The sequence below is a fragment of the Oncorhynchus mykiss genome, chromosome 12, assembly GCF_057628025.1.
Source record: "Oncorhynchus mykiss isolate SJ-2025 chromosome 12, ASM5762802v1, whole genome shotgun sequence".
Taxonomy (NCBI): domain Eukaryota; kingdom Metazoa; phylum Chordata; class Actinopteri; order Salmoniformes; family Salmonidae; genus Oncorhynchus; species Oncorhynchus mykiss.
The window spans coordinates 79,373,629-79,390,081 of NC_143033.1; the positions used below are offsets into that span (position 1 = coordinate 79,373,629).

The window sequence follows — 16,453 nt, forward strand, 5'->3', positions numbered from 1 at the left end:
CTGTAATGAAACTGAGTCCAAAGTGCATTTGGATATTTTTTTAACTCAATTGAAATGCTAAGTCAGAACACTTACTGCACACTGGAGTAGGTTTGATACCATTATTAGATATAGTGTATAGAAGATAACATCTACCTTTCTTAGTTGTCCCTCTCTTTCTTTCACACTCACTCACTCTTTCTCATCTCACGGTAGAAACCCAGCTCTGAATGCAGCCCGCTGTGGTTTTCTGCAGAGGCTCAGTGTGTCTCTTCTGTCCCAACCAGACCCTGCAGCCAGCATCCTCCCACAAGGTACTGACACAACACATTAGCCACAAAAAACACAGTAGCATTAAGGTTTCATGTCACGGTAAAGCACTTTGTAGCACTTAAAGTCTGTGGAGAAGGCCTTTGGACTTTATTGTGCCGGGTAACGTGTGGTGTGGATGTCCTGTTTGTGACTCTGATGCAATTCAATAATGAAAAGGTCCACTGAGAACTGGTATCAGTGTGTTTTCTCTCGCTCTCTGTCTCTCTCTCTCTCTTTCTCTCTCTCTGAGTGTCTCTATCGCTCTCTGTCTCTCTCTCTCTCTCTCTCTCTCTCTCTCTCACACTCTGTTCCCCAGACTGTGAGGAGATAGAGGCTGTGTTGAAGTCCAGCCTGCCCTCTCTGTGTTGTCGTGTGTGTGAGTGGCCCTCTCTGCTGTGTGAGTCCCCAGGGCCCCAATGTGACCCTGCCGGCCCCAGGGCCACTCAGTACTGTCTGCTCACATTGCTGCACCTGGCCCTGCAGCATGGAGACAGGTACTTGGGGACATGTAGACACTGGCTCAGTTGTATGGTTATTAACGACACGGCATTGCTTTGAAAGATGTCTGTTTACTGCAGCCAGTGGTTGACTTAGCATGAGAGGGTTATGTATGTGAGTGTGTGCATGTGTGTGTGTATATATATATATATATATATATATACACTGAGTCTACAAAATATTAGGAACACCTGCTCTTTCCATGACATAGACTGACCAGGTGAATCCAGGTGAAAGCTATGATCCCTTATCGATGCCACTTGTTAAACCCACTTTAATCAGTGTAGATGAAGGGGAGGAGACAGAGCTACAGAAGGATTTTTAAGCCTTGAGGCATGGATTGTGTATGTGTGTCATTCAGAGGTTCAAGGGGCAAAAGATTTAAGTGCCTTTGAATGGGGTATGGTAGTAGGTGCCAGGCGCCCTGGTTTGAATGTGTCAAGAACTGCAACGCTGCTGAGTTTTTCACACTCAACAGTTTCCCGTGTTTGTCAAGGATAGTCCACCACCCAAAGAACATCCAGCCAACTTGACACAACTGTGGGAAGCATTGGAGTCAACATGGGCCAGCATCCCTGTGGAATGCTTTCGACACCTTGTAGAGTCCATGCCCCAACTAATAGAGGCTGTTCTGAAAAAAGGGTGCAACCCAATGTTAGGAAGGTGTTCATAATGCTTTGTACACTCAGTGTGTGTGTGTGTACAATACAATACACTTCCTGTACCTATCACTGCACCATCAATCGTTTTGTGTGTGCACGTGCATCATAAAACGTTTGTGTGTGTGTGTGTGTGTGTGTGTGTGTGTGTGTGTGTGTGTGTACCAGGCTGCTCTCTGACTCCACGGTGTTCTCCTGTGTGGGGACTCTGCTGTGCTCGGTGCAGGAGCAGGGAGACTCGGCCCTGCCTCCCTGTGTGCTCAGGTCTGCCCTCTACCTGCTGTCTGTCACACAGGACAAGAGCCCCGACCTGGACTGGGTAAGTCAACTCATTTCAATACGATGATAATAGTGGGCTGCTGGCGCTCTAACAACATGTAATACATTGCAGAAGGGTTGTTCATTCCTTGGAGTATTTAACTGAAGTTGTAGTCTATGAAATAGAATCCCACTTTGGTGCAAAAGGCTCCAACTAACACTCTTCATTCTTGGAACTCGGTTATGGAGTTACATCAACTATACATGCCTTTATTTTTGAAAGCTGGGTAATAATGATACCGAAAGAGAGAGAGTTTTCCCTTTTATGTCCACAACAGTGCTAACACAACTCTAGTCCTCAACCCTTTTATGTCCACAACAGTGCTAACACAACTCTAGTCCTCAACCCTTTTATGTCCACAACAGTGCTAACACAACTCTAGTCCTCAACCCTTTTATGTTCACAACAGTGCTAACACAACTCTAGTCCTCAACCCTTTGACGCGTACGATCACGTATTTGTGATCGTTGATGAGTGCTCCCTGTACGATCTCAAATATGTGATTGGAACAGTAGCAACAGAACGTATGACGCAACAAACGCATCTTAACGGCATTGTCCTCTGAACAGCATCTAAATATTTGATGGTACTGATGGAAAATAAACGTCTTAAACTTTATTCCTCAATTTGACCTTTTTATTGTAAAAGATGAATGCAAACTTCATCATCCAATCATCACACGGAACACATCCACAGCCAAACTCATTCCATAAACCAGTCTAAATGACAGGTTGTGCTGATGTACCACATCTCTGGTGAGCACAAGAGACTAATGTAATGTTGTTTAGAAAATAAATGCGTGTCAACTAAGCTGACAGCAGCTAAATTCTTTATGATGGTAACCATGTTTTTTATGTTTGACTTGGCAAATACTCTCGAATCCCAGAATGCCATTCACTATAAGATGCAAATAAACAAATTCAAAGATGGCTGCGCTCATTGCCAGAAAAATATGAACTTAGTTTAGCCACTTTTCAGCATATTAAAAATCGTCGATGTACTTGTTACAGTATATACAAGAACAACGCATTTAAAAGTGACCTTTTACTGTCCACAGCACAAGGTGCACCTGTGTAATGATCATGCTGTTTAATCAGCTTCTTTATATGCCACACATATTTTGGAAAATGAAAAATGCTCACTAACACGGATGTAAACACATTTGAGAATAATACGCTTTTTCTGTGTATGGACCATTTCTGGGATTTTTTTTGCAATTTCAGCTCATGGAACATGGAATCAACACTTTACATGTTGCAGTTGATATTTTTGTTTGGTGTAGTTGCAAGGAGAACAAAGCGGCTTCACTCTGTAGCGTGATATCAAGTGCAATAGAAGAAAATGTGCTTTGACGTTCCTCTCCGCCGGATGGATACCCATTGAGGTTGTGTAGGTTAATTTCTGTAGCTCAAGGGCACACCACAACTGTATGTCCACTCTGGGGGGTTGAACTAACTAGTTACCATCAGCTCTTCCACTAGAACACGCTGCACGATTTAATTTGCAAAAAATAAACTCAGCAAAAAAAGAAACGTCCTCTCACTGTCAACTGTGTTTATTTTCAGCAAACTTAACATGTGTAAATATTTGTATGAACATAACAAGTCTCAACAACTGAGACATAAACTGAACAAGTTCCATAGACATGTGACTAATAGAAATTGAATAATGTGTCCCTGAACAAATGGGGGTCAAAATCAAAAGTAAGAGTCAGTTTCTGGTGTGGCCACCAGCTGCATTAAGTATTGCAGTGCATCTTCTCCTCATGGACTGCACCAGATTTGCCAGTTCTTGCTGTGAGTCACATGCAAGTTCAAGGCACCTCACCTGCTGTGAGGCCCTAGCCCTCACCCTCCGATCCAACAGGTCCCAGACGTGCTCAATGAGATTGAGATCCGGGCTCTTCGCTGGCACTGACATTCGCAGAACACTGACATTCCTGTCTTGCAGGAAATCACGCACAGAACGAGCAGTATGACTGGTGGCATTGTCATGCTGGAGGGTCATGTCAGGATGAGCCTGCAGGAACGGTACCACATGAGGGAGGAGGATGTCTTCCCTGTAACACACAGCGTTGAGATTGCCTGCAATGACAACAAGCTCAGTCCGATGCTGCTGTCACATACCGCCCCAGACCATGACGGACCCTCCACCTCCAAATCAATCCCGCTCCAGAGTACAGGCCTCGGTGTAACGCTCATTCCTTCGACGATAAACGCGAATCTGACCATCACCCCTGGTGAGACAAAACCGCGACTCGTCAATGAAGAGCACTTTTTGCCAGTCCTGTCTGGTCCAGCGACGGTGGGTTTATGCCCATAGGCAACGTTGTTGCCGGTAATGTCTGGTGAGGACCTGCCTTACAACAGGCCTATACAAGCCCTCAGTCCAGCCTCTCTCAGCCTATTGCGGACAGTCTGAGCACTGATGGAGGGATTGTGCATTCCTGGTGTAACTCGGGCAGTTGTTGCTGCCATCCTTTACCTGTCCCGCAGGTGTGATGTTCGGATGTACCGATCCTGTGCAGGTGTTACACGTGGTCTACCAATGCGAGGACGATCAGCTGTCCGTCCTGTCTCCCTGTAGCGCTGTCTTAGGCGTCTCACAGTACGGACATTGCTATTTATTGTCCTGGCAACATCTGTAGTCCTCATGCCTACTTGCAGCATGCCTAAGGCACAGTTAACGCAGATGAGCAGGGACCCTGGGCATCTTTCTTTTGGTGTTTTTCAGAGTCAGTAGAAAGCCCTCTTTTAGTGTCCTAAGTTTACATAACAGTGACCTTAATTGCCTACCGTCTGTAAACTGTTAGTGTCTTAACGACCGTTCCACAGGTGCATGTTCATTAATTGTTTATGGTTCATTGAACAAGCATGGGAAACAGTGTTTACAACCCTTTACAATGAAGATCTGTCAAGTTATTTAGATTTTTACAAATTATCTTTGAAAGACAGGGTCCTGAAAAAGGGACGTTTCTTTTTTTGCTGAGTTTATATACTTTATATTAACCTATAGGGTTAACTGTAGGGTGACTATCTAATGTAAATAAAATGCAGCCAGGGGAGTATGGAAATTATTGTTTTTGGCCTCTTTCTTGCTCTTTCATCTCTCGCTCCAGTTAATTATTTCTCCCTCTTATCCCTCTCCCAATCTCTAGCCGTGGGCCCTCTCCCTCTGGCTCTGTGGTTGCTGTGCCTGATGCAGACCAGTGGCTCTACTGAGAATGAGATGGACGGCATCCACTTCAAACTGCTCTACCACGGTGAGGTCACAGGGTCAAAAGGAGTCAGTCATGCATAATTCACTCAGCTCTATAGCTTTTGGTCCAACGTCATAACTTCTCCACTATTTCTCGCTGTACTCACTCTGTACTCACGCTGTAATCTCGCTGTTCTCGCTGTACTCACTCTGTACTCATGCTGTACTCACTCTATACTCACTCTGTACTCGCGCTGTACTCACGCTGTACTCATGCTGTACTCACTCTATACTCTGTACTCACTCTGTACTCACGCTGTACTCACTCTGTACTCACTCTGTACTCACTCTGTACTCACGCTGTACTCTCGCTGTACTCTCGCTGTACTCACTCTCTACGTTCATTATCAGTTCAATCGATATATAAATGCCTTAGAGTTTTTGCTCACATCAACAAAGCATATGCCATAAGCATAAGCTGAATTTGTAGATGAAAGTAGTATTTAAGTATCAATAACATGTCGGATTTCTTCCGACTACAGATGTTATGATCTTGCATTCTGTCTGATGTCTTATTTTGTCTGCTGTCTGATTATGGGCGCGTTCCAGTGAGTAACCTGGCAGGGAAGCTGCAAGCCTCCAACACGGAGTGTCTGCTGCCAGCCTTCAGCTACCTGTACTGCTGTCTGTGCCTGTCCCTCCCCCTCACTGCACTGACAGAGGTGACAAACTCAGTCTGCCACCCTGTCCTTCTCATTAAGTGCAGCACATCGAGAAGCCTTCATACACTCTGCCACCTGCCTCTCTCTCTCACACACACAGTCCCCCAGAGACACAGATTGCGTTGTGCCGTCTGGCCTGTAAGAGAGGCACACACTTGTACAGAACCAGTCGGTGCCATTCACAAGGGCACACAACACACTCACACATTAAATTGGTAGTATGTTTTATATATTGGATAATGTCTTGAGTGTGATCTTTTTGTTTTTTCCCTCCCCAGCTGTGTCCATGCTGCTGTGTAACGCCAGGCTGATGGACCAGCTGCAGGCTACTCTGAATCTCTCCTCCTCCTCTTCCCTCTCTCCTCCGTCTGCCCTGCTGTGCTGCTCTCACCACCCTGCAGCACACTCATTCAGCTCAGGTTGTTCTGTCACGCTAACCCTTATGAAGACCTTTACACAGGCTACACAATGTACACCCTTATGAAGACCTTTACACAGGCTACACAATGTACACCCTTATGAAGACCTTTACACAGGCTACACAATGTAGTACAAAACACACTGGAGTGAGGACAGGAGCAGGGGACTTACCAGGGGAGACACACTGTCCTCTACAGCTGACAATGGAACACACACATTGAATACAGCACTCAAAACAGAAAAATGTATCAGAGACCTTGATGTTAGACAATACATTTGTCTTTTTGTACTGTAGAACAGTGTGTTGTTGAACAGAGAGCGTTGTTGACATAGAGATTCTGTTAAATTACATTCCTAGTTCTATGGTTGTTGCCTTATCATGTCTTGTCATTTTCTTCCCTTTCTGAATCCCAAGGTCCATAGAAGCATCAGGTTGAACCTGGGCAGCACGGTGCAGGCCCTGGTCTTTGGGAAGAGGAAGACAGGCAGCCTCTTACTGGGTAACAACGCTCCACCACACTAAGCAGAGCAAAGCAGCATTGTTACACAGGCTTTAATTCTGTTATGTGGCCTTCCTCCAACAGAGGAGTTGGGATGGAAATGTCCCGCTGGTTGTGTATCTCTGTCTCCCTGTTGTATGAGTGGGCTGTCAGGGTGATCTACGGTCTCTCTCCTCCGCTTCCGCCTCCTCCCTCTCTCTGTTTTCTCTCTCGCTCTCCTTCTCTCTTTCTGCTATCGCTAATTGTCTCTTCTCTCCCTTAGAGGGGTCTAATATCTCAGTGTACATGAGTGTTTGACAAAAGGGTCCTCTTTCAACCTCTCCCCTCTCTCTTCTCTGCCCACGTTCTCCCTCTCCTCACTCCAAATCTCCTTGAATCCCACCCCATCCCCCTCCACATCCTCTCGTTTCTCTGTCTTCCCTCATTCTGCCTCTCCTCCCTTGCCTTCCACCCCACAGCTAGTTCCCTGAGGCTGCTGCAGGCTGTTCTAGATGTTGACCTGGAGTCTCCAGTGCTGTGTGTGAGTGTTGGCCCTGGGGCAGGACAGAGGCTGTTAACACTACAGAGCTGTTAACACTACAGAGCGGTTAACACTACAGAGCTGTTAACACCCCAGAGCTGTTAACACTACAGAGCTGTTAACACTACAGAGAGGTTAACACTACAGAGCGGTTAACACTACATAGCTGTTAACACTACAGAGATGTTAACACTACAGAGCTGTTAACACCCCAGTTGTTAATAACACTACAGAGCTATTAACACTACAGAGCTGTTAACACTACAGAGCTGTTAACACTACAGAGCTGTTAACACTACAGAGCTGTTAACACCCCAGTTGTTAACACTACAGAGCTGTTAAAACTACAAGGCTGTTAACACTACAGAGCTGTTAACACCCCAGTTGTTAATAACACTAAAGAGCTGTTAACACTACAGAGCTGTTAACACCCCAGTTGTTAATAACACTACAGAGCTGTTAACACTACAGAGCTGTTAACACCCCAGTTGTTAATAACACTACAGAGCTGTTAACACTACAGAGCTGTTAACACCCCAGTTGTTAACACTACAGAGCTGTTAACACTACAGAGCTGTTAACACTACAGAGCTGTTAACACTACAGAGCTGTTAACACCCCAGTTGTTAATAACACTACAGAGCTGTTAACACTACAGAGTTGTTAACACCCCAGTTGTTAACACTACAGAGCTGTTAACACTACAGAGCTGTTAACACCCCAGAGCTGTTAACACCCCAGTTGTTAATAACACTACAGAGCTGTTAACACCCCAGTTGTTAACACTACAGAGCTGTTAACACTACAGAGCTGTTAACACCCCAGTTGTTAATAACACTACAGAGCTGTTAACACCCCAGAGCTGTTAACACCCCAGTTGTTAATAACACTACAGAGCTGTTAACACCCCAGAGCTGTTAACACCCCAGTTGTTAATAACACTACAGAGCTGTTAACACCCCAGTTGTTAACACTGCAAGCTGTTAACACCCCAGAGCTGTTAACACTACAGAGCTGTTAACACCCCAGAGCTGTTAACACCCCAGAGCTGTTAACACCCCAGAGCTGTTAACACTACAGAGCTGTTAACACTACAGAGCTGTTAACACTACAGAGCTGTTAACACTACAGAGCTGTTAACACTACAGAGCGGTTAACACTACAGAGCTGTTAACACTACAGAGCTGTTAACACTACAGAGCTGTTAACACTACAGAGCGGTTAACACTACAGAGCTGTTAACACTACAGAGCTGTTAACACTACAGAGCTGTTAACACTACAGAGCTGTTAACACTACAGAGCGGTTAACACTACAGAGCTGTTAACACTACAGAGCTGTTAACACTACAGAGCTGTTAACACTACAGAGCTGTTAACACTACAGAGCTGTTAACACTACAGGGCTGTTAACACTACAGAGCTGTTAACACTACAGAGCTGTTAACACTACAGAGCTGTTAACACTACAGAGCTGTTAACACCTCAGAGTTCTTCCCCATACTGTTTTTCTTCCTACATTTTCCATTGATTCATTGTTTTCATTGTTGTTCGACAAGCATCCCTGATAGAACACAAGGCTGATGTGGTAAAGCACTCAAATGTGTCCTTCCTTTCTACCCTCTGTTTCTCTTTCTCTACAGTGCAGCCTTTTCTATTCTATGTATAGTACACTGGTGTTAATGGCAGGGTTATGGGGATAAACACACTTCGTAAATACTGCGTATCATTACTGTCATCACTTAATAATGTCTGGGTCAGAGCTCACAGTAACTCTACATGAAGCGTCTTCAACTCCTCCTTTCTCTCCCGCTGTCTCTATAGCATAGTTTAGTCTATGCTGTGTATGTATAGTGAAGAATGCACTTAATGTGTCCCTCTTCCTATATAACCAATTTGGTGTTGAATAATTCCATATCAGTGGCTGCTCTGTAGAGCGTAGCTCCTCCTCGGTCCACTGCGCTGTGGTGCGCTAAGCCGATGATGTGAGTCTGCACTGGCTTCCAGGATTAGACTGGAACTCTCTGTGGACCTCCTCTCTATAGCCATCTGCCCTACTTCACTATTTTTGGACATTAATCACTAGTCACTGCCTCAGTAGTGATTAATGTCTTTAGTATAGTATTTGCTCACCTAAAAACAAGCAAGATGTCTGGCTCTCACAGACCTGTAACTTCTTCTTTGAGAGGCTCCTCTGTCCTCCACTCGTTACCTGTATTATTGGCACCTGTTTGAACTTGTTATCAGTATAAAAAACACCTGTGATTAATGTCCAAAAATAGTGAAGTAGGGCAGATGGCTATAGAGAGGAGGTCCACAGAGAGTTCCAGTCTAATCCTGGAGTGGGAGGTAATGCATTATTAAATAATCCCTCACTCTCTCTCTTTCTCTCGTTCTATCTGGTTCTCTCTCTTTTCCATCCCTCTGTTTGGCTTAATATCTTCTCTCTCTCTCTTCTATTCATCCCTCCAGCTGGCTAAATGTCTTTCTGTCCTCCGCCTCTTCCAGAAGCAGGAGCTGTTGCTAAGTGTGTCAGTGATCTGCCTGGGGTCTCTGCTGCAGTTTCTGCAAAGGAGAAGTCCATCTACAGGTACCAGACTCAGACAAATCAAATCAACAGGTGTACACTAACAGTGAAATGTTTCCTTACGGGTCCTTTTCCAACAACGCAGAGTTAAAGATAACAATAGAAATAGTGACACACGGAATAAATACACAGTGAATAATGAATAACAGTAACAAGTAAAAATAACAACACAGGTATCTTTTGGTTGTCACTATAGCAACAGCCTCCAGGAACAACAAAATACACAATATTCACATCTTCCAGTTAAATGAGGAAAGGGAATTAAAAGGAAAAAAATGTACATATATATCACATTCCCAGTGGGTCAGAAGTCTACATACACTCAATTAGTATTTGGTAGCAATTAGTATTTAGTATTTGTGTCAAATGTTTCGGGTAGCCTTCCACAAGCTTCCCACAATAAATTTTGGCCCATCCCTCCTGACAGAGCTGGTGTAACTGAGTCAGGTTTGTAGGCCTCCCTATATGCTTTTTCAGTTCTGCCCACAAATTTTATATAGGATTGAGGTCAGGGCTTTGTGATGGCCACTCCAATACCTTGACTTTGTTGTCCTTAAGCCATTTTGCCACAACTTTGGAAGTATGCTTGGGGTCATTGTACATTTGGAAGACCCATTTGCGACCAAGCTTTAACTTCCTGACTGATATCTTGAGATGTTGCTTCTATATATCCACATAATTTTCCTTTCTCATGATGCCACCTATTTTGTGAAGTGCACCAGACCCTCCTGCAGCAAAGCACCCCCACAACATGATGCTGCCACCCCTGTGCTTCACGATTGGAATAGTGTTCTTCGGCTTGCAAGCCTCCACCTTTTTCCTCCAAACATAACGATGGTCATTATGGCCAAACAGTTCTATTTTTGTTTCATCAGACCAGAGGACATTTCTCCCAAAAGTACGATCTTTGTCCCCATGTGCAGTTGCAAACCGTAGTCTGGCTTTTTTATGGCGGTTTTGAAGCAGTGGCTTCTTCCTTGCTGAGCAGCCTTTCAGGTTCTGTCGATTATAGGACTCGTTTTACTGTGGATATAGATACTTTTGTACCTGTTTCCTCCTGCATCTTCACAAGGTCCTTTGCTGTTGTTCTGGGATTGATTTGCACTTTTCAAACCAAAGTACGTTCATCTCTAGGAGACAGAACACGTCTCCTTCCTGAGAGGTATGACGGCTGCGTGGTCCCATGGTGTTTATACTTGCGTACTATTGTTTGTACAGATGAACGTGGTACCTTCAGGCGTTTGGAAATTGCTCCCAAGGATGAACCAGACTTGTGGAGGTCTACAATATTTTTTCTGAGGTCTTGGCTGATTTCTTTCGATTTTCCCATGATGTCAAGCAAAGAGGCACTGAGTTTGAAGGTAGGCCTTGAAATACAACCCGAGGTACACCTCCAATTGACTCAAATGATGTCAATTAGCCCATCAGAAGCTTCTAAAGACATGACATCATTTTCTGGAATTTTCCAAGCTGTTTAAAGGCACAGTCAACATAGTGTATGTAACCTTCTGATCCACTGGAATTGTGATACAGTGAAATAATCTGTCTGTAAACAATGGTTGGAAATATTACTTGTGTCATGTACAAAGTAGATGTCCTAACCAACTTGCCAAAACTATAGTTTGTTAACAACAAATTTGTGGAGTGGATGAAAAACGGGTTTTGCTTTCTCCAACCGAAGTGCTTGTAAACTTCCGACTTCAACTGTATATACAGGGAGTACCAGTACCGAGTCGGTGTGCAGGGGTACGAGGTAATTGAGGTAGCTTTGTACACATGGGTAACAGGTAAAGTGACGAGGCAACAGGATAGATAATAGACAGTAGCAGCAGCGTGTGTGGTGAGTGTGAAAGTGTGTGTGTGTGGCGTCAGAATGCCTGTATGCGCATGTTATGTGTGTGTGAGCATATGTAGTGTGTGTGTTGGGGTGTCAGTGTAAGTGTGTGTGAGTGTGTGGGTAGAGTCCAGTGTTTGTGAGATTTAGTTATTAAAAGGGTCAATGCAGGTACAGTGGGGCAAAAAAGTATTTAGTCAGCCACCAATTGTGCAAGTTCTCCCACTTTTAAAGATGAGAGAGGCCTGTAATTTTCATCATAGGTACACTTCAACTATGACAGACAAAATGAGAAAAAAATCCAGAAAATTACATTGTAGGATTTTTAATGAATTTATTTGCAAATTATGGTGGAAAATAAGTATTTGCTCACCTAAAAACAAGCAAGATTTCTGGCTCTCACAGACCTGTAACTTCTTCTTTGAGAGGCTCCTCTGTCCTCCACTCGTTACCTGTATTAATGGCACCTGTTTGAACTTGTTATCAGTATAAAAACACCTGTCCACAACCTCAAACAGTCACACTCCAAACTCCACTATGGCCTAGACCAAAGAGCTGTCAAAGGACACCAGAAACAACATTGTAGACCTGCACCAGGCTGGGAAGACTGAATCTGCAATAGGTAAGCAGCTTGGTTTGAAGAAATCAGCTGTGGGAGCAATTATTAGGAAATGGAAGACATACAAGACCACTGATAATCTCCCTCGATCTGGGGATCCACGCAAGATCTCACCCCATGGGGTCAAAATGATCACAAGAACGGTGAGCAAAAATCCCAGAACCACACGGGGGGACCTAGTGAATGACCTGCAGAGAGCTGGGACCAAAGTAACAAAGCCTACCATCAGTAACACACTACGCCGCCAGGGACTCAAATCCTGCAGTGCCAGACGTGTCCCCCTGCTTAAGCCAGTACATGTCCAGGCCCGTCTGAAGTTTGCTAGAGAGCATTTGGATGATCCAGAAGAAGATTGGGAGAATGTCATATGGTCAGATGAAACCAAAATCTAACTTTTTGGTAAAAACTCAACTCGTCGTGTTTGGAGGACAAAGAATGCTGAGTTGCATCCAAAGAACACCAAACCTACTGTGAAGCATGGAAGTGGAAACGTCATGCTTTAGGGCTGTTTTTCTGCAAAGGGACCAGGACGACTGATCCGTGTAAAGGAAAGAATGAATGGGGCCATGTATCGCGAGATTTTGAGTGAAAACCTCCTTCCATCAGCAAGGGCATTGAAAATTAAACGTGGCTGGGTCTTTCAGCATGACAATGATCCCAAACACACCGCCCGGGCAACGAAGGAGTGCCTTCGTAAGAAGCATTTCAAGGTCCTGGAGTGGCCTAGCCAGTCTCCAGATCTCAACCCCATAGAAAATCTTTGGAGGGAGTTGAAAGTCCATGTTGCCCAGCAACAGCCCCAAAACATCACTGCTCTAGAGGAGATCTACATGGAGGAATGGGCCAAAATACCAGCAACAGTGTGTGAAAACCTTGTGAAGACTTACAGAAAACACCTCTGTCATTGCCAACAAAGGATATATAACAAAGTATTGAGATAATTTGCAAATAAATTCATTAAAAATCCTACAATTTGATTTTCTGGATTTTTTTCCCTCATTTTGTCTGTCATAGTTGAAGTGTACCTATGATTAAAATGACAGGCCTCGCTCATCTTTTTAAGTGGGAGAACTTGCACAATTGGTGGCTGACTAAATACTTTTTTGCCCCACTGTATACCCGGGTATCCATTTGATTAGCTATTTAGCAGCCTTGTTTAGCAGTCTTTTGGCTTGGGGTTAGAAGCTGTAGCAGGTAGAACAGAGAGAACAGTCTATGGCTTGGGTTGCTGAAGTCTTCCTCTGATTCCGCCTAGTATAGAGGTCCTGGATGGCAGGGAGCTCGGCCCCAGTGATGTACTGGGCCGTACTCACCACCCTCTGTAGCGCCTTGCGGTCGGGCTCCTTGCAGTTGTCGTATCAAGCGTTGATGCAGCCAGTCAAGATGCTTTCAAAGGTGCAGCTGTTGAACTTTTTGAGGATTTCAGGGTCCATGCCAAATATTTTCAGCCTCCTGAGGGGAAGAAGCGATGTTGTGCCCTCTTCACAACTGTGTGGGTGTGTGTTTACCATGTTAATTCATTAGTGATGTGGACACTGAGGAACTTAAAGCTCTTGACCCGCTACACTACAGCCCCATTGATGTGGATGGGACCGTGCTCGCCCTTGCATTTCCTGCAGTCCACGATCAGATCCTTTGTGTCGCTGACTTTGAGTGAAAGGTTGTAGCCCTGGCACCAAACTGCCAGGTTTCTGACCTCCTCCCTAGAGGCTTCCTCATAGTTGTCGGGTGATCAGTCCTATCAGCGTGGGTGGATGTGTTGTTGCCTACCCTCACCTCCTGGGGGCGGCCTGTCAGGAAGTCCGGGATCCAGTTGCAGAGGGAGGTGTTCAGTCCCAGGGTCCTGAGCTGGGTGATTATTTGTTTATTTGGACGATGGTGTTGATTGTATTCATTTTGTCCTGGTGGGTGAGGGCAGTGTAGGGTGTAATAGAGATTGCATCATCTGTGGGTTTGGGGTGTCTGGGATGATGGTGTTGATGTGATACATGACCCACCTTTCAAAGCATTTCATGGCTATATATTTTAGTGCTATGGGGCGATAGTTATTTAGGCAGGTTACCTTGGCGTTCTTGGGAACCGGGACTATGGTGGTCTGCTTGAAACAAGTTGGTATTACAGACCGGGTCAGGGATAGGTTGAAAATGTCAGTGAAGACACTTGCTAGATGGTCAGCACATGCTCTGAGTACACACCCTGGTATTCCGTCTGGCTCTGTGGCCTTGCGAATGTTAACCTGTTTTTGGTCTTACATTGGCTACGGAGAACAAGATCACACAGTCGTCCGGAACAGCTGGCGCTGTCATGCATGGTTCAGTTTTGCTTGCCCTCAAAGCGGGCATAGAAGGCATTTAGCTTGTCTGGTAGGCTCGCGTCACTGGGCAGCTCGCGTCTGGTTTTCCCTTTGTAGTCCGTAGTAGTTTTCAAGCTCTGCCACATCTGACGAGCATCAGAGCCGGTATAGTTGGATTCAATCTTAATCCTGTATTGATGCTTTGCGTGTTTGATGGTTCGTCTGAGGGCATAGCGGGATTTCTTATAAGCTTCCGGATTAGTGTCCCGCTCCTTGAAAGCGGCAGCTCTAGTCTTTAGCTCGATGCAGATGTTGCCTGTAATCCATGGCTTCTGGTTGGGATGTGTACGTACGGTCACTGTGGGGACCACGTCGTCAATGCACTTTGATGAAGTTGATGACTGAGGTGGTATACTCCTCAATGCCATTGGATGAATTCCAGAACATATTCCAGTCTGTGGTAGTAGAACAGTCCTGTAGCGTAGCATCTGCACCATCTGACCACTGTGTATGTCAGTGTATTCACGCCTCATCCTGACCTCTCCTTTTCCCTTCTGTCACCAGCCCAGCATGTGGTGTGTCAGCCCTGGAGTCGCTTCCTGCTCTACTCTCTGCTCAACTCTGGAGAGAGCTGCCTGCTGCACCCAGCCACACTCACACTACTCACACTGGTAAGACTGCACCCAGCCACACTCACACTGGTAAGACTGCACCCAGCCACACTCACACTATTCACACTGGTAAGAATGCACCCAGCCACACTCACACTGGTAAGACTGCACCCAGCCACACTCACACTGGTAAGACTGCACCCAGCCACACTCACACTACTCACACTGGTAAGACTGCACCCAGCCACACTCTGCTAGGTGAACTGAACAAGTGTGCTCGCATACTCCCTTAAAAGACCTTTGCTTGAAAAACGAGAAGAAAGAGGCAATAGTACTGTTTGTCTTGAGACGCCATAGCCAGTATACACTTCCTCAAAATAGTTAGAATTCATCTAAGATAACTCAAGAAAACTGCAATTCATTTGGATGTTTTTGCCAAGGAGATCTTAGTCACACAATTTTACATCTAACTAAGATGTTTGGTGCAGTATTTCTCAAGTGAAAAAATCTACATGAAAACAAATTGACTGTCATTGAATGACAACAAACACTTAATTGAAGAATCCCTACTGTTGACCAATCACAGACGAAGGAGCGTAGACTTTTTCTACCGAACTTCGGCTTGTCACAAGAAAAATGTTTGAGTAGACAAATAGTCGAAAAAACCCTTGCGAAGACCAAAACGTCCCAAGATGGCATCATAATAAATACACATATATGAACTACTCCGAACTGTTTTGGATGGGAAGCATGCAGATGCTTCAAGACTGCACCCGGACACACTCAAACTACTGTTGGTATTTGAAGCAGTGCAGGGACATTTTGAAGTGTATTAAAATGTGTCTTTGCCTTCTGTTTGTAAGCACCCCGATGATGCCTTGAATACCAACACATGTCCCTCCCATGCAGCGGTATGGCAGTAGGGTGGTGGTGTGGGAACCAGACCTGTGTCAGGTGTTGGAGGCGGTGGAGAAGAGAGACCTGAACGAGCTGGGAGAGAACACAACACAGGCCCCGAGACAGCTGCTCACACAGGTACAGTACACAACACAGGCCCTGAGACAGCTGCTCACACAGGTATAGTACACAACACAGGCCCTGAGACAGCTGCTCACACAGGTACAGTACACAACACAGGCCCTGAGACAGCTGCTCACACAGGTACAGTACACAACCCAGGCCCTGAGACAGCTGCTCACACAGGTACAGTACACAACCCAGGCCCCGAGACAGCTGCTCACACAGGTACAGTACAGTACACAACACAGGTCCCGAGACAGCTGCTCATACAGGTACAGTACACAACACAGGCCCCGAGACAGCTGCTCACACAGGTACAGTACACAACACAGGCCCTGAGACAGCTGCTCACACAGGTACAGT

At 45.2% G+C, this 16,453-nt stretch overlaps 1 pseudogene; it reads left to right on the top strand.

Moving 5' to 3' along the window:
* Positions 1-16,194, top strand: part of LOC118937896 (meiosis inhibitor protein 1-like) — a 30,496-nt pseudogene extending 14,302 nt beyond the window's left edge.
* The last annotated feature ends 259 nt before the right edge of the window (positions 16,195-16,453 follow it).